Source organism: Triticum aestivum, chromosome 4D (genome assembly GCF_018294505.1).
Source record: "Triticum aestivum cultivar Chinese Spring chromosome 4D, IWGSC CS RefSeq v2.1, whole genome shotgun sequence".
Taxonomy (NCBI): domain Eukaryota; kingdom Viridiplantae; phylum Streptophyta; class Magnoliopsida; order Poales; family Poaceae; genus Triticum; species Triticum aestivum.
Window position 1 is genome coordinate 498682504 of NC_057805.1, and position 19572 is coordinate 498702075.

Here is a 19572-nt window from a genome sequence, read left to right on the forward strand (position 1 = left end):
TTTTAATTAGTGTTTGTGCCAAGTAAGACCTATAGGATCTTCTTGGATGATAATTATTTGATCTTGCTGAAAAAGACAGAAACTTTCTGCTCACGAAAACAATTGTTAAAAATCAAAATAAAGTGATAAAATACTGATTCCAATTGCAGTAGATCAATAAAGAAATTATCTATGCCTTCATATTTTGGTAGAATTTTTGATTTACAGATAGTTTGCGTTAGATACAGATTACTACAGACTGTTCTGTTTTTGACAGATTCTGTTTTTCGTGTGTTGTTTGCTTATTTTGATGAATCTATGGCTAGTATCGGAGGGTATGAACCATAGAGAAGTTGTAATACAGTAGTTTTAACACCAATATAAATAAAGAATGAGTTCATTACAGTACCTTTAAGTGGTGGTTTGTTTTCTTTCACTAACGGAGCTTACGAGTTTTCTGTTAAGTTTTGTGTTGTGAAGTTTTCAAGTTTTGGGTAAAGATTCGATGGACTATGGAATAAGGAGTGGCAAGAGCCTAAGCTTGGGGATGCCCAAGGCACCCCAAGGTAATATTCACGGACAACCAAGAGCCTAAGCTTGGGGATGCCCCGGATGGCATCCCCTCTTTCGTCTTCGTTCATCAGTAACTTTACTTGGAGCTATATTTTTATTCACCACATGATATGTGTTTTGCTTGGAGCGTCATTTTATTTTGTTAGTATTTTCTTGCTGTTATTGAGAATAATGTTTTGCATCCCTATTTTCAATAAAAATGTCAAGGATAGCCTTTACCATGCTTATTTTGCAAGTATACATGTTGCTGTTTCAAAACAGAAAGTTTATCGTTGTTGCAAAAATTCCCTAGAAAAGCCAGAATATGATAAAATGTTAAAACTTTTTGCATACTGAGCTCTAATAAATTTTCTACAGTGTGGTAGAATTTCATAATGTTTGGAGTTAGGGAAGTATTGATACTCTTGCATTCTTTACATACTGTACTGTTTTGGCAGATTGCTGTTATGTTTGCATTGTTTGCATATGTTTGCTTGTTTAATGATTCTATTTGACGATATGAGTATTAAATATGCAGAGAAATTTAGTATGCAATGTTGAATAATAATTTTAGTGAATTGTTACAGTAGAGAATGATAAGGTTTTTGCATTGGTTTATACTAACTTATCTCACGAGTTCTTGTTGAGTTTTGTGTGGATGAAGTTTTTGAGATTTAGGGAAACCGTGATATGAGAGGAATTAAGGAGACACAAAAGCTTAAGCTTGGGGATGCCCAAGGCACCCCAAGATAATATTTCAAGAAGTCTCAAGCATCTAAGCTTGGGGATGCCCCGGTAGGCATCCCACCTATCTTCTTCAATAATTATCGGTTAGTATCGATTGAGCCTAAGTTTTTGCTTCTTCACATGATGAGTGCTATCCTTGAAATGTCGTTTTATTTTGTTTTGCTCGCTGTTTGAATAATATCCCAAGATCTGAAATTCTTAAATGAGATAGAGTCTTCACAAAGCTACATAATTATTTAACTACTCATTGATCTTCACTTATATCTTTTTGGAGTAGTTTGTCATTTACTCGTGTGCTTCACTTATATCCTATGAGTAAATGGTTGAATGATTTGAATGTCATAAATCTGAAATTATATATGTTTTATATGCTTATCCCATGGGGAGTAATGACTTCACATATAAGAAGTAGAGGTGGTAAATTTATTGAAGGTTAGCAAACATTGTATTGGTCACTTGAGAAATTCATGAAAGAATATTGAGGGAAGAGAGATTTCACATATAAATATACTATCTTGGACATCTTTTGTAATTGTGAGCACTCATTAAAATATGACATGCTAAAAGGCTGAAGTTGGACAAGGAAGACAACATAATGAGTTATGCTTGGGTATATTTGTATAGAAGTTATATTGTTATGGATCCTCTAACATGTGGTGCTTGCTATTTAGAATCCTTTGCTAGCCAAAATATTTGTACTAAGCGGGAATACTGCTTGTGCATCCAAATTCCTTGAACCAAGTTTCTTCCATGAGTGTCCACCATATCTACCTATATGTGGTATTTACCTGCCGTTCCAAGTAAATTTGCATGTGCCAAACTCTAAACCTTCAAATAATAATCTGTTTTGTATGCCCGAATCGCTCATGTAGCGACTAGGGGCTGTCAGTATCTTCCATGCTAGGTGGGTTATTCTCACGATGAGTGGACTCTGCTCATCGTTCACGAGAAAATGGCTAGTAACTGGGATGCCCAGTCCTATGATCAAAAGATCAAAAACAAATTCGCAAATAATTTAAACAAACTCCCCCAGGATTGTTGATAGTTGGACGGCACCCGTTGTTTCGGACAAGCCGTGCAGTGTGATTGTTGGTGGAGGGGGAGTAAAATCTTTACCTTTCTATTTGGGAACTGCCTATAATGTATCTAGTATGGAAGATATTGGGAACTCTTGGTCGTTATGTTGACAATGAAAGCATACCTCTCAAAATTATTTTCATCTCTGTTTTAGCTTCGAGCTCTGGCACCTCTGCAAATCCCTGCTTCCCTCTGCGAAGGGCCTATCTTTTACTTTTATGCAAGAGTCAGTAGTATTCCTTCTTATTCCAACCTACTTTTTAGTTGGCAAGCATCATGTGGTGGAGAAAGATCTAAGCATATATGGCCATTCAAATATATTTGATCATGAATTATTATTGTTGACAATTATCTATATGATAAATAAGTTGGGAGGCGAAACATTAAGCCCCTATCTTTCTCTGTGTTCGATGGATGCTATTTGTTCTAAAAATATGCGTTGAGTGGTAGCAATCATGGAAGACTATATGATAGTTGAGTATGTGGGATTTGCTAAATCAAAGCTCTTACATAGACCCTTCCTGAAAATAAGATGAATTGCAATTGTTTGATGACTGAGAACTGTTTGTTAGTTTTCAAGAAAGTTTATGATATATACTTTAACATGTGAATAGCTTGTTACTTGATCATGAGAAGCTTTATGATATGAGCTACTGTTATGACATATAATGATGCTAGAAAAGGTGATTGAAATTATCATTGATCAAATTTGTGCACCTGCTAGCATTCACACTTCATAAATTATTTCTTTTATCATTTACCTACTCGAGAACGAGCAGGAATTAAGCTTGGGGATGCTGATACGTCTCCAACGTATCTATAATTTATGAAGTTTTCATGCTATTATATTATCTATTTTGGATATTTATGGGCTATACTAAACACTTTTATATTATTTTTGGGACTAACCTATTAACCGGAGGCCCAGCCCAAATTGCTGTTTTCTTGCCTATTTCAGTGTTTCGAAGAAAAGGAATATCAAACGGAGTCCAAATGGAATGAAACCTTCGGGAGAGTTATTTTTGGAACGGAAGCAATCCAAGAGACTTGGAGTAGACAGCAGGGAAGCTTCGAGGAAGCCACGAGGCAGGGAGGCGCGCCCTACCCCCCTGGGCGCGCCCCCCACCCTCATGGGCCCCTCGTGGCTCTCCTGACCGACTTCTTTCGCCTATATATATCCATATACCCTAAAAACATCGGGGAACAGAATAGATCGGGAGTTCCGCCGCCGCAAGCTTCTGTAGCCACCAAAAACCAATCGGGGCCCTGTTCCGGCACCCTGTCGGAGGGGGGATCCCTCACCGGTGGCCATCTTCATCATCCCGGCGCTCTCCATGACGAGGAGGGAGTAGTTCACCCTCGGGGCTGAGGGTATGTACCAGTAGCTATGTGTTTGATCTCTCTCTCTCTCGTGTTCTTGAGGTGGCACGATCTTGATGTATCGTGAGCTTTGCTATTATAGTTGGATCTTATGATGTTTCTCCCCCTCTAATCTCTTGTAATGGATTGAGTTTTCCCTTTGAAGTGATCTTATCGGATTGAGTCTTTAAGGATTTGAGAACACTTGATGTATGTCTTGCATGTGCTTATCTGTGGTGACAATGGGATATCACGTGATCTACTTGATGTATGTTTTGGTGATCAACTTGCGGGTTCCGTGACCTCATGAACTTATGCATAGGGGTTGGCACACGTTTTCGTCTTGACTCTCCGATAGAAACTTTGGGGCACTCTTTGAAGTACTTTGTGTTGGTTTGAATAGATGAATCTGAGATTGTGTGATGCATATCGTATAATCATACCCGTGGATACTTGTGGTGACATTGGAGTATCTAGGTGACATTAGGGTTTTGGTTGATTTGTGTCTTAAGGTGTTATTCTAGTACGAACTCTATGATAGATCGAACGGAAAGAATAGCTTCGTGTTATTTTACTACGGACTCTTGAATAGATCGATCAGAAAGAATAACTTTGAGGTGGTTTCGTACCCTACCATAATCTCTTCGTTTGTTCTCCTCTATTAGTGACTTTGGAGTGACTCTTTGTTGCATGTTGAGGGATAGTTATATGATCCAATTATGTTATTATTGTTGAGAGAACTTGCACTAGTGAAAGTATGAACCCTAGGCCTTGTTTCCTAGCATTGCAATACCGTTTGTGCTCACTTTTATCATTAGTTACCTTGCTGTTTTTATATTTTCATATTACAAAAACCCATATCTACCATCCATATTGCACTCGTATCACCATCTCTTCACCGAACTAGTGCACCTATACAACTTACCATTGTATTGGGTGTGTTGGGGACATAAGAGACTCTTTGTTATTTGGTTGCAGGGTTGCTTGAGAGAGACCATCTTCATCCTACGCCTCCCACAGATTGATAAACCTTAGGTCATCCACTTTAGGGAAATTTGCTACTGTCCTACAAACCTCTGCACTTAGAGGCCCAACAACGTCTACAAGAAGAAGGTTGTGTAGTAGAAATCAATACCGACGATCGAATCTCGGGCAAGTAACATACCGATGACAAAGGGAACAACGTATGTTGTTATGCGGTTTGACCGATAAAGATCTTCTAGAATATGTAGGAGCCAACATGAGCATCCAGGTTCCGCTATTGGTTATTGACCGGAGGCGTGTCTCGGTCATGTCTACATAGTTCTCGAACCCGTAGGGTCCGCACGCTTCACGTTCTGTGACGATTTGTATTATAAGTTATGTGATTTGATGACCGAAGTTTTTACGGAGTCCCGGATGAGATCGGGGACATGACAAGGAGTCTCGAAATGCTCGATACGTAAAGATCGATATATTGGAAGGCTATATTCGGACATCGGAAAGGTTCTGAGTGGTTCGGGTATTTATCGGAGTACCAGAGAGTTACGGGAATTCGCCGGGGAGTATATGGGCCTTATTGGGCTTTAGGGGAGAGAGATAGGGGCTTCCTAGGGCAGGCCGCGCGCCCCCCAAGGCCTAGTCCGAATTGGACTAGGCGGAGGTGCGGCGCCCCCTCCTTCCTTCTCTTCTCTCTTCCCCTTCCTTCTCTCCTACTCCTACTACTTGGAAAGGGGGGAATCCTACTCCCGGCGGGAGTAGGACTCCCCAGGGCGCGCCATAGTAGAGGGCCGGCCCTCCCCCTCCTCCACTCCTTTATATACGGGGGAGGGGGCACCCCATAGACACACAAGTTGGTCACTGATCTCTTAGCCGTGTGCGGTGCCCCCCTCCACCATAATCCACCTCGGTCATATCGTAGCGGTGCTTAGGCAAAGCCCTACATCGGTAACTTCATCATCACTGTCATCACGCCGTCGTGCTGACGAAACTCTCCCTCGAAGCTCTACTGGATCGTGAGTTCGTGCGACGTCACCGAGCAGAAAGTGTGTTGATCGCGGAGGTGCCGTACGTTCGGTACTAGGATCGGTCGATCGTGAAGACGTACGACTACATCAACCGCGTTGTCATAACGCTTCTGCTTATGGTCTACGAGGGTACATGGACGATACTCTTCCCTCTCGTTGCTATGCATCACCATGATCTTGCGTGTGCGTAGGAATTTTTTTGAAATTACTATGTTCCCCAACATTGATTATGACTCATTTGATACTTGCTAGCCATGCCTCATGGGCAAGATGAAAAAAAAACTCCGTTCTCCGGAACAATGGAGCGAGCTAATGACTTATTGGAAATAATACATACTGATGTATGCGGTCCGATGATTATTCAGGCACGCAGCGGGTATCGTTATTTTCTGACCTTCACAGATGATTTGAGTAGGTATGGGTATATCTATTTGATGAAACACAAGTCTGAAACATTTGAAAAGTTCAAAGAATTTCAGAGTGAAGTGGAGAATCATCGTAACAAGAAAATAAAGTTTCTACGATCTGATCGCGGAGGCGAATATTTGAGTTAAGAGTTTGGCCTTCATTTAAAACAATGTGGAATTGTTTCACAACTCACGCCGCTTGGAACACCACAGCGTAATGGTGTGTCCGAACATCGTAACCGTACTTTATTGGATATGGTGCGTTCTAAGATGTCTCTTACCGATTTACCACTATCGTTTTGGGGTTCTGCATTAGAGACAGCTGAATTCACGTTAAATAGGGCACCGTCTAAATCCGTTGAGACGACACCGTATGAACTGTGGTTTGGCAAGAAACCTAAGTTGTCGTTTCTTAAAGTTTGGGGTTGCGACACTTATGTCAAAAGGCTTCGACCTGATAAGCTCGAAACCAAATCGGAGAAGTGCGTCTTCATAGGATACCCTAAGGAAACAATTGGGTACACCTTCTACCACAGATCCGAAGGCAAGATCTTTGTTGCCAAGAATGGATCCTTTCTAGAGAAGGAGTTTGTCTCGAAAGAAGTGAGTTGGACGAAAGTAGAACTTGATGAGGTAATTGTACCTTCTCTCGAATTAGAAAGTAGCACATCATAGAAAACCGTTCCCGTGATGCCTACACCAACTAGAGAGGAAGTTAATGATGATGATCATGAAAATTTAGATCAAGTTACTATTGGACCTCGTAGGTCAAACAGAGCATGTTCCGCACCAGAGTGGTACGGTAATCTGGTCCTGGAAGTCATGTTACTAGACCATGGCGAACCTATGAACTATGAAGAAGCTATGATGAGCCCAGATTCCGATAAATGGCTTGAGGCCATGAAATCTAAGATAGGATCCATGTATGATAACAAAGTATGGACTTTTGTGGACTTGCCCGATGATCGGCAAGCCATTGAGAATAAATGGATCTTCAAGAAGAAGACAGACGCTGATGGTAATGTCACCATCTATAAAGCTTGACTTGTCGCAAAAGGTTTTCGACAATTTCAAGGGGTTGACTATGATGAGACCTTCTCACTCGTAGCGATGCTTAAGTCAGTCTGGATCATGTTAGCAATTGCCATATTTTATAACTATGAAATCTGGCAAATGGACGTCAAAACTGCATTCCTTAATGGATTTCTTAAAGACGAGTTGTATATGATGCAACCGGAAGGTTTTGTCGATCCTAAAGGTGCTAACAAAGTGTGCAAGCTCCAGCGATCCATCTATGGACTGGTGCAAGCATCTCGGAGTTGGAATATACGCTTTGATGAGGTGATCAAAGCATATGGTTTTATACAGACTTACAGTGAAGCCTGTATTTACAAGAAAGTGAGTGGGAGCTCTGTAGCATTTCTAATATTATATGTGGATGACATATTGCTAATTGAAAATGATATAGAATTTCTGGATAGCATAAAAGGATACTTGAATAAGACTTTTTCAATGAAATACCTCGGTGAAGCTGCTTATATATTGGGCATCAAGATCTATAGAGATAGATCGAGATGCTTAATAGGACTTTCACAAAGCACATACCTTGATAAAGTTTTGAAGAAGTTCAAAATGGATCTGTCAAAGAAAGGGTTCTTGCCTGTGTTACAAGGTGTGAAGTTGAGTCAGACTCAAAGCCCGACCACTGTAGAAGATAGAGAGAAAATGTAAGTCATTCCCTATGCCTCAGCCATAGGTTCTATCATATATGCTATGCTGTGTACCAGACCTGATGTGTGCCTTGACATAAGTCTGACAGGGAGGTACCAAAGTAATCCAGGAGTGGATCACTGGACATCAGTCAAGAACATCCTAAAGTACCTGAAAAGGACCAAGGATATGTTTCTCGTTTATGGAGGTGACGAAGAGCTCATCGTAAATGGTTACGTCGATGCTAGCTTCGACACTGATCCGGATGACTCTAAGTCACAAACCGGATACGTATTTATATTGAATGGTGGAGCTGTCAGTTGGTGCAGTTCCAAGCAGAGCGTCGTGGCGGGATCTACGTGTGAAGCGGAGTACATAGCTGCTTCGGAAGCAGCGCATGAAGGAGTCTGGATGAAGGAGTTCATATATGATCTGGGTGTAATACCCAGTGCATCGGGTCCAATGAAAATCTTTTGTGACAACACTGGAGCAATTGCCTTGGCGAAGGAATTCAGGTTTCACAAGAGAACCAAACACATCAAGATACGCTTCAACTCCATTCGTGAAAAGGTCAAGGATGGAGATATAGAGATTTCCAAAATACATACGGATCTAAATGTAGCAGACCCGTTGACTAAGCCTCTTCCGCGAGCAAAACATGATCAGCACCAAGACTCCATGGGTGTTAGATTCATTATAATGTAATCTAGATTATTGACTCTAGTGAAAGTGGGAGACTGAAGGAAATATGCCCTAGAGGCAATAATAAAATTGTTATTTTATATTTCCTTATTCATGATAAAGGTTTATTATTCATCCTAGAATTGTATTGATCGGAAACTTAAATACATGTGTGAATACATAAACAAATACCGTGTCCCTAGTAAGCCTCTACTAGACTAGCTCGTTGATCAAAGATGGTTAAGGTTTCCTAACCATAGACATGTGTTGTCATTTGATAACGGGATCACATCATTAGGAGAATGATGTGATGGACAAGACCCATCCGTTAGCTTAGCATATGACCGTTCAGTTTATTGCTACTGCTTTCTTGAATGTCAAATACATGTTCCTTCGACTATGAGATTATGCAACTCCCGGATACCAAAGGAATACCTTGTGTGCTATCAAACATGCTCTACAAGTATCTCCGAAGGTGTTTGTTGAGTTGGCATAGATCGATATTAGGATTTGTCACTCCGAGTATCGGAGAGGTATCTCTGGGCCCTCTCGGTAATACACATCATAAGAAGCCTTGCAAGCAAAGTGACTAAGGAGTTAGTTGCAAGATGATGTATTACAGAACGAGTAAACAGACTTGCCAGTAACGAGATTGAACTAGGTATGAAGATACCGACGGTCGAATCTCGGGCAAGTAACATACCGATGGACAAAGGGAATTACGTATGTTGTCATAAGGTTTGACCGATAAAGATCTTCGTAGAATATGTAGGAGCCAATATGGGCTATTGGGGAACGTAGTAATTTCAAAAAAAATCCTACGCACACGCAAGATCATGGTGATGCATAGCAACGAGAGGGGAGAGTGTCGTCCACGTACCCTCGTAGACCGTAAGCGGAAGCGTTATGAGAACGCGGTTGATGTAGTCGTACGTCTTCACGATCCGACCGATCCAAGTACCGAACGCACGGCACCTCCGAGTTCAGCACACGTTCAGCTCGGTTACGTCCCACGACTTCCGATCCAGCAGAGCTTCGCGGGAGAGTTCTGTCAACACGACGGTGATGACGGTGATGATGTTGCTACCGACGCAGGGCTTCGCCTAAGCACCGCTACGATATGACCGAGGTGGATTATGGTGGAGGGGGGCACCGCACACGGCTAAAAGATCAATGATCAACTTGTGTGTTTATGGGGTGCCCCTGGCCACGTATATAAAGGATGGAGGGAGGAGGAGGCCGGCCTTCATAGGGCGCGCCCAAGTGTGAAGTCCTACTAGGACTCCCTAGTCCTAGTAGGATTCCACCTCCCACATGGAATAGGAAAAAGGGAAGGGAGAAGGAGAAGGAAGGAAGGCCCCCCCTCCCTAGTCCAATTCGGACCAGTCCATGGGGAGGGGTGCAGCCACCCTTTGAGGCCTTTCTCTCCTTTCCCGTATGGCCCATTAAGGCCCAATACGAATTCTCGTAACTCTCCGGTACTCCGAAAAATACCCGAATCACTTGGAACCTTTCCGATGTCCAAATATAGTCGTCCAATATATCGATCTTTACGTCTCGACCATTTTGAGACTCCTCGTCATCTCCCCGATCTCATCCGGGACTCTGAACTACCTTCGGTCATCAAATCACATAAACTCACAATACAAATCGTCACCGAACGTTAAACGTGCGGACCCTAAGGGTTCGAGAACTATGTAGAGATGATCGAGATACGTCTCCGGTCAATAACCAATAGCGGAACCTAGATGCTCATATTGGCTCCTACATATTCTACGAAGATCTTTATCGGTCAAACCGCATAACAACATACGTTGTTCCCTTTGTCATCGGTATGTTACTTGCCCGAGATTCGATCGTCGGTATCTCAATATCTAGCTCAATCTCGTTACCGTCAAGTCTCTTTAGTCGTTCCGTAATGCATCATCCCGCAACTAACTCATTAGTCACATTGCTTGCAAGGCTTATAGTGATGTGCATTACCGAGAGGGCCCAAAGATACCTCTCCGACAATCGGAGTGACAAATCCTAATCTCGATCTATGCCAACTCAACAAGTACCATCGGAGACACCTGTAGAGCATCTTTATAATCACCCAGTTACGTTGTGACATTTCATAGCACACAAGGTGTTCCTCCGGTATTCGGGAGTTGCATAATCTCATAGTCATAGGAACATGTATAAGTCATGAAGAAAGCAATAGCAACATACTAAACGATCAAGTGCTAAGCTAACGGAATGGGTCAAGTCAATCACATCATTCTCTAATGATGTGACCCCGTTAATCAAATGACAACTCATGTCTATGGCTAGGAAACTTAACCATCTTTGATTCAACGAGCTAATCGAGTAGAGGCATACTAGTGACACTCTGTTTGTCTATGTATTCACACATGTACTAAGTTTCCGGTTAATACAATTCTAGCATGAATAATAAAAATTTATCATGATATAAGGAAATATAAATAACAACTTTATTATTGCCTCTAGGGCATATTTCCTTCATGGGGATCCAGGTTCCACTATTGGTTATTGACCGGAGAGGTGTCTCGGTCATGTCTACATAGTTCTCGAACCTGTAGGGTCCGCACGCTTAACGTTCGTTGATGATATAGTGTTATATGAGTTATATGAATTTGGTGACCGAATGTTGTTCAGAGTCCTGGATGAGATCACGGACATGATGAGGAGTCTCAAATGGTCGAGAGGTAAAGATTGATATATAGGACGATGGTATTCGGACACCGGTATAGTTTCAGAGTGCACCGGGTAGTCATCGGGTCACCAGAAGGGGTCCTGGACACCCCCCGGTAAGTGTATGGGCTTAATGGGCCAAAGGAGGGGACAAACCAGCCCACTAGGGGGTTGGTGCGCCCGTCTACATGGCCGGCCGGCCCTAGGGGAAGGAAAGGGGAGGGGTGGCCCCTCCTGCCTTTCCCTCCTCGTGAGAGAAAGGAAAGGGGGGGCTCCTCCTCTTGCCTTCCTCCCGCACCCATATATGGAGGGGGGTGGCTTGGGGAAGTTCCCAAGTAGGATTCGGCCCTACTTGGGGCGCCCCTTGGCCTCTTCCCTCTCCCCCCACCTATATATATGTGGGAGGGGGCGCCTAGTACAACCACGACAATAGTTTAGCCGTGTGCGGCGCCCCCCTCCACCGTTTACACCCTCGGTAATATTTTCGTAGTGCTTAGGCGAAGCCCTGCGGAGATAACTGCACCATCACTGTCACCACGCCGTCGTGCTACCGGAACTCATCCACTACTTCGCCGTCTTGCTGGATCAAGAAGGCGACGACGTCACCGAGCTGAACGTGTGCTGAACGCGGAGGTGCCGTACGTTCGGTACTCGATCGGTTGGATCGCGAAGAAGATCAAGTACATCAACCGCGTTACTAAACGCTTCCGCTTACGGTCTACGAGGGTACGTAGACATACTCTCCACTCTCATTGCTATGCATCTCCTTGATAGATCATACGTGAGCGTATAATTTTTTTGTTTTTCATGCAACGTTTCCCAACAGATTTCCCCCTCCGGCAGGGTGCCGGAATAGGGCTCCAGATGGTATCTCTAAGGTACACAGGCTTGCAGCGACGGAGTCAAAGTTCTAGAGTTATTTCTGGGGGTTTCTCTATTTATAGGATTTTTTGGCGTCGGTCTCACGTCAAGATGGGCTATGAGGGGCCCACGAGGCACCAGGGCGCGGCCACCCCCGGGCATGCCCTAGTGGCTTGTGGGGGCCCTCGTGGCTCTTCTGGTCCTCCCACAAAGTTTTTAGTGTCTCTTTTGTTCCAAAAAAATGGTCAAAAAGTTTTGCTGCATTTGTAGAACTTTTATTACTGCACAAAAACAACACCATGGCAGTTCTGCAGAAAACTGCGTCAGTCCGGATTATGTCCGCTCAAATCATACCAAAATCATATAAAATTATTGTACACATGGCATGAATACTTCAGAAATTATAGATACGTTGGAGACATATCACCCATCTGAAAGGCAGGGCACCCTATTTTTCGTTTTTGCCTTTCCTTTTTTTACCCTTTTCATCTTTTTCCTATTTCTTTTACTTCTTCAAATCATATTCCAGATTTCAGGAAATGTTCATGACTTTGGAAAAAAAATCATAAATATTAAAAAATTCCTAAAATAAAAAATATATACAAATTTTAAAAACAATGTTCCAAATTGTAAAATAAAGTTCACTAATTTGGAACGAATGTCCATGAAATCAAAAAACAATGTTCAAAAATTTCATGCAATGTTCGCAGATTCAAAGAAAACGTTTACAAATTTCTAAAAATGACCTTTTTTATTTGATAAACAAATTATGAATTCGATGAATTTTTTAAAATTTTGTAAACAAATTTCGACTTAGATGACATTTTTTGAACTCTATGAACATTTTTTGAAATACATAAATATTTTTTAATATATGATGAACATTTTTTCATTTTATGAAGTAATTTTGAGTTTGATGAACAAATATTGAATTCAAGAACGTTTATAACTTGATAAAACCTTTTGAATTCGATGAAAATAATACTAAATTTGATGAAGAAAAAGATATTAACGATTTCTTAAAAATGTTCATGACATAAAAACAAAAAACAAATAAATAAATAAACAAGAAAACAAATATGAAATGTAAAAGATAAAGAAAAGCCAATCAAATAAGAACACAAAAACCTAACGAAAACATGATTGTTTTTTTGGGAAGGTTCTAGAACCTTCCCAAAACCGGAAGAGTGATCATGCGCTACTTTGGCCCCAATCATGTACTGAGCACGGGGGTTGCACGATTGGTCGACAACTATGGAGGAACACCTATCGGACGCTCATTGCATGCAATAGCGTGCTAATGACGAGAAGTGTTTTTATATAGCGCAAAAATGCCAAAAATCAAAAATCACAACATCGCAGGACTCTACTACATGCTGATAGCCACTAGAGCTGATGACGGCTTGCGACCAATGGCATCTTGTATTTCTTAAGAACTATGCATAGCGGGATATTAGCTGTAGCACGATATTTATTGTACCATAAAGATCTTTGAATTATTCAAAACTTTTTGGAAAATACAAACCATTTTTTGGAAAAAAGAGTGAAAACAATTCGAATTCCTAAATAGTTTTTCAGAAACACAAACAAAATTGGAAATTCAAATACTTTTTTTGGAAAAAGAACAATCATTCAAACATATATTTTTTTAAATTGACTTTTGTGAAAAAAATCGGACAAATTAATAAATAATGATTTTTCAAAAAATGGATCATATTATGGAATTATTTTAAACTCTAGAACATTTCTTGAAAATGCGAGCATTTCTTGAATTCACAAACAAAATTTGAAAAAGAGAAACATTTCTATAGTTCTGATTTTTTCGAAAAAATATGAACATTTCTATATTCTCAAATGTTATAACTTTTGAGCAAATTCTAAAAAGCGAGAGCATGTTTTAAATTCTAAAAAGTTTTTGAAAAGCATTTTTTCTCAAATTGGAGATTTTTTTTGAAAACATGATCTTCTCTAAATTTAAGAGAAAATTAGGAAAACTGAAACATTTTTTGGAAATCATATTTTTCTTAACCAAACATTATTTGAATACACAATTTTTTTAAAAAACTCCAAACAAAATTTTAAGATGAATATTTTTGAAAAAGAAGAAAACAACTCGGAAAAGAAAGAAATAAAAAGGAAAGCGATAAGGAAACAGACAATAATAAACTTAAGAACAAGGGAGAAAAACATGTAAAAACCAGTTAAATGAAAAAAATGGTTCGGGAACCTTCTAGAAGGTCCCCCAAACTGGGATCGATTGAACACAAAGAGGGCCAGTCGAGAACGCTCACTCGCCGCCCTGTGTGCGTAGTGTGGACAAATCGATTTAAAGAGGAGCGAATAGGAAACTCCCAACTGTCGACCTACCAGGTAAATAGGAGACGCGCGACGAATTGCATGTACGAGTGACAGATTTTTAGGTTGGCCTTTGCTTATGTGTACGTACAGCTTCCACATTCCGGTTTCAGAACCTTCTAGAAGGTTCCTGAACATTTTCTATTTTACTTTTCCTTTTTTATCCTTTTTGTTTTTTCAAGTTTATTTTCCATTTAAAAAATGTTACGAATCTACAAAAAAAACTGCGTTTTTGAAAAAAAAACCCAATAATTTTGTTCATAAAATCTTTATTTTACAAAAAAAATTGTATTTAGAATTTTGTTAATGTCTATATTTTCATATATTGTTTAAATTTTAGAATGTTTTTTGGGAGTTTCAAAAACTCTGCCTGTTTTACGAAAATACGACATATTAAAACATGTTCGCTTTTGAAAATTATTCGTGTTTTGAGTTTTTTGGGAGTTTCAAAATAAAATCTGTTTCCAAAAAATGTTCATGGTTTCCAAGTTTTTGTTCAGGGGTTTCGAAAAATTATTTACAAATTCTAAAAGTATTCGTGTTTAAAAATCAGTGTTTTCAAAAAAATGTTTGCGGTTGAAAATTCAGAAAATTGTGTGGATCTGCCGCTGGCATTTAGTTCTTTTAATGTTTCTGGCTGTTGTGTGCATTCGACATGCTCATAAGGTCCTGTGTTCAATCCCTCTCAAGCGCATCAACTTTTTCGTGGAATTTAAGTGTTCTGCGCTATAGGAGCACGCGCAGTTTGTCTCATCAGAAAAAAAAAGAGCAGTTCGTTGCAGTGAGTCACATGATGGCGAGTTGGTGATTGGTGCCTGTACCTGTCTCTCACATACGTAGCGTAAATCTCCACGGCGTCATCTCGTCTTAAATGGCGGCTGGCATAAAAGAAGCGAGTGAGCACATGGATGGACGGATCGACCGATCGTCCCACGTAGGCCGAATCGCACGGGGCTGACGTTTTCCGGCCCGGACAGGCCCACGCCATCCGCGAATGCCCAAATGACTATGCGGTTGCCAAAATGACCTAGAAAAAAATGTTGCAAACATGATGATTGATGAAGTAGGGTCGTTGTAACGTACTCCTAGTACTCTAGACCGTACTCCTCTGACGACGGTCAATGTTTTTTATGACCTAGACAAAAATGGATTATTAGGTGGGGGGTGAAACAGTGAACCCCGTCGAATGCCACGCTGGCCATTGTCATGTTCAGGTAGCCTCAGCGTTACTGTGCAAGCGCTGGAGACCTAGTAGTATCACACAAGTGACAGGTCCCATTTCGTTCAGCCTCATATCCCGCGTGCTCAGACTCTAGCGAGCGTGCACAAAGATACAAATTTGCATCTGTTTACGCCCTCGTCTCGTGTGTACGTACGTACGATGTGGGCGTGCATGCACCGAGACAAACACACAGAGGGGCAGTCAGCCACAGCCTCAGGTCAACTTCACCGCGTGACCCATCCGTGACCCATCTGGTCCGAATTTGTTCGTTTGGGGTAAAATACAACCCAGCGGTAATACCCAAACGGACAGAGTTGTCTTTTAGACTTTTTTTTCCCGCCCAACCCCAAACCTGGAGCAAATTTGGTCCAAGAATGCTTCCGAACGGACAGAAAACGGACACTCTCCCCGCCCCTCTCGTCCGCTCCTGTCCGCCCGTTCCTTCCCTCTGGCCCACAAATCAGTGAGACCGAGAGGCTGGGGCGCGTGCGCGGGAGGGGCGGCGCCGCGGCGAGGGCGCGGCCGAGGCTGGACGAGCGCGGGCCGGGCGGCGGCGCGGCGCGTGGAGCGGTGGCGTGGCGCGCGCGGGCCTGCAGGCCGCGGCGAGGGCGAGGCTGGGGCGGCGGCGGCGAGGCAGGGCGGCGGCGAGCTCGCGGCGAGGCGGGGATTCGCGCGGGGTGGCATGGCGAGCTCGCGGCGGGGCTTCGAGGTGTGCGCGGCACGGCATGGCGAGCTCGGGGCGAAGCGGGACGGACAGTTTGGGGTCCCAGAGGCCTTCTGCGCGTTGGGTGCAGATGCCCCATACGTCTGTCCGCCTCCGGACGTCTGCCAAATCACACCTCAAACGGACAAATGCGGACGTCCGGATGAGTCACGGATGGCTCATGTGGTGGAGTTGGCCTCACGTCGCAGGCAACGGAGGAGCTCGAGACACGACGCAAACAGCGCCTGGATAGGGCCGTACCGCGCGTACCACTGTGGCGTACCACCACGACCTATGGGTAGGCGGGCACGCACGTAGGTGATGATTGGGGCGGCGCCTGCCGTTCCGCTGCACAAATCGCTCACATGCTGCTCCCGGGCCCCGGCCATGCGCCTCGGCCGCGGCAAAATCCCGCCCCGCCCGCGCCGGTGCACGCAGGCCCAGCCACTCCTACAGCAACGCGGCAGTGTATCGCGACAGTGCCATACTGCCATGCATGGAGCCCAGCGGCATGAGGCGAGCGCGGGCATGGGCTGAGGCCGATCGAGCGAGCAAACCGGCCCATCTCCGTGCGAGCGCCGGTGCCATCGGGCGGGCATCGGCTGATGCAGACCCCGGCTCGTGTGTGGTGTTTTGACTTTGTGGCGGGCGCTCGTCACGCTGCTGGCAGCATGACCTGCGCTGCCGGCATCATGTGCCAGTCAGCCACTGCCATAGGTCAAGAGGACTTCATAGGTGAGGTGAGGTGGCGCGTCGCTGCCTGCTATGACTATATGATCGATCTTGCACGCCGGAGATCGATGGCAACATCCATTTTGACGAGGCCGGCTTGATCCTTCCCAAACGCGGAATGCTGGCCGGGTCCTCAACTTTCTTTGCTATCCAAATTGCTCAACTGAATGACGTCAACAAGCATGATAGTTGCGGCCGCGCAACGACCAAGGATCCAACCTAGCGAAGCTGAAACATCATGCCTCAGTATCTATACCACTGCACCAGTTAGAGACTTGGAGTACCAGCTAGACTCGAACAAGGTTAAACGAAAAACGACTCCAGACCAAGGTTTCGTATTTCGACGGCAAGAAAATTTCGCTGCCCTCAAAACCATCGAAATTTCAAAATCTGTCTCAGACAAATCAACGAAATTGTTAATTAAATTTGGATTTAAATAAATGTATATGTCTCTGTTGTAGCAACGCTATAACGTAGAAATCCAATTCGGCTCTTGGGAGCTTCTGCTCCTGCCCGCCAAAATGTTTTTTTGCAAATGCCAAATTTTTTTACGAAACAAAAATTAGATGTGTTCTTTGTCACGCCTAAATGGTACCTGCAAATTTATAGTTGAAAAGCTTAAGCATTTTGACCCGTGAAATAAAATCAAATTGAACGCCAAATGTTACCTACAAATATTACACCGAATTTTGTTTGCAAACCCCTTGGCCAAACCCCCTGTGCCAAACAAGCCCTAATTGTGTCCATCGTCTTCGCGGTCCTCGCGTATCATCCTAGATGACAGACAAATTGGAGGTTGAGGGTTACTTGAAGGATAACAACATGACATACCTTGCAATCTTGTTGGTGCATTTAAATTCTTCGCCTCCACTCACATTGCTCTCGTAGTTTTAGCCGATCCAACATTCCTCATGTAGGGAGTATTGGACTATACTGTATGTTTGATGTCATTACGTATTATTAGTGTGGGTCATTATATCAATTATAGTTTGACTCTGTTAATCTTGGAACTTTCATATTCCTGTCCTTGTACCCGATGCATGTGTGTCATGATGTGTATGTGTCGCAACCTAGTATTTAATGTGTGTTTCTTGGAGAGAAAAAAAACTAACACTAGAGTCACTTGGTGATGATGAAATGTATGCCATTCGTGATGTGTGGCCGTCCAATCTACAATCAACGCATGTGACGTGTTGCAGAGAGCCCGTAGTCTCTTTGGGCGAGCCCCATCATGTGCCGCCTCATTGAAACAAATAAGAGGAATAGATTGCGAGTGATATATACTTCAAATACCGTGAATTTGAAGTTTGAGAACACCTATTAGAGTACGTATAGCTGGACTAGGCCAATCCCCCCCCCCCCCCCCCTCCCCTAAACGTCTGTGGAAACGCCCGGGCGTGACCCCGGACATCATCGAACGGCTACTCATATATCATTCCAGACAGGCACACTCCTCAAATCTAAACCCTCATATCCATGAAATCCATGCACATGGATCATATAGCACAAATTCATCATATTTTAACAATTCAACAATCCAACAAAGCAAGATAAATCACAGTTCAACAATCCGGACCTGCCAAAATAAAATTCAAGTCCGGGCCACGTCCGACCGACGTGATGGATCACTCACTTGTTGCCATCCATGCCGCTTGCTCTATCGCGGCTATCGCGTCCGCTGCCCATTGACGCTCTCACGCAGCATACTCCCTACACTGGTAGATCTCATTCCTCTTTCCCTCAGGCCACTTCCTTGCTTGCTCATCCAAGAGTCTTGCGTCCGGCAACATAATCCTTAAATCCTCCGTGTCTCGACCGAGTTGCAACCTCTTTTTTTCAAGCTCTATTGATCCAAAAGCCCAACACTTCTCGAGCTCCCATTTGAGACACAACTCTCTCTTCTCCAACTCTATCTTCTCCCTCTCAATTTCCAACTTGTTGCTCTAAATTCACAGTTTTTGATCACCCTCACTCGGTCCCAATCCATCATTTCTTTTGCGCATCTAACATAAGCTTGTACCTCCCTTTTTTTCCCTTGTGGACAAAATGCCCATCCATGTGGTGGACAATATTTTGAATTTTTATTTGAATTTTTTTAACAACATACATTGATGTTGTGTCAATGTGCTAGATTTTTTCAGAATTTTCGAACATTTTAAAATGTGGTATCAAGTTTGGAGCACCGGAAGCACCCTAGAGGTGGGCGTACCAGATATTTTCCTGCCCACATATAGGGTCCATACTTGTGGCCAAACAAGCTTTGACCAATAAAAATATCTTAAATGTTGTGAATGCCGGACCTTTTGCCTTGGGTGTCTTTGCCCTTTTTCTTCTTCTTAGTACGTAATGTTTCCCCAACATCAAACGCAGGACAATTTCGGTCCCCAACTCATATTCCATACCGTCCGTAGGCTCTTGACCCTCTGAAATCATCTCAGCCGTGTAATTGTCATAAAATGATCATGATTCTAAATAAGCTAACGGAAT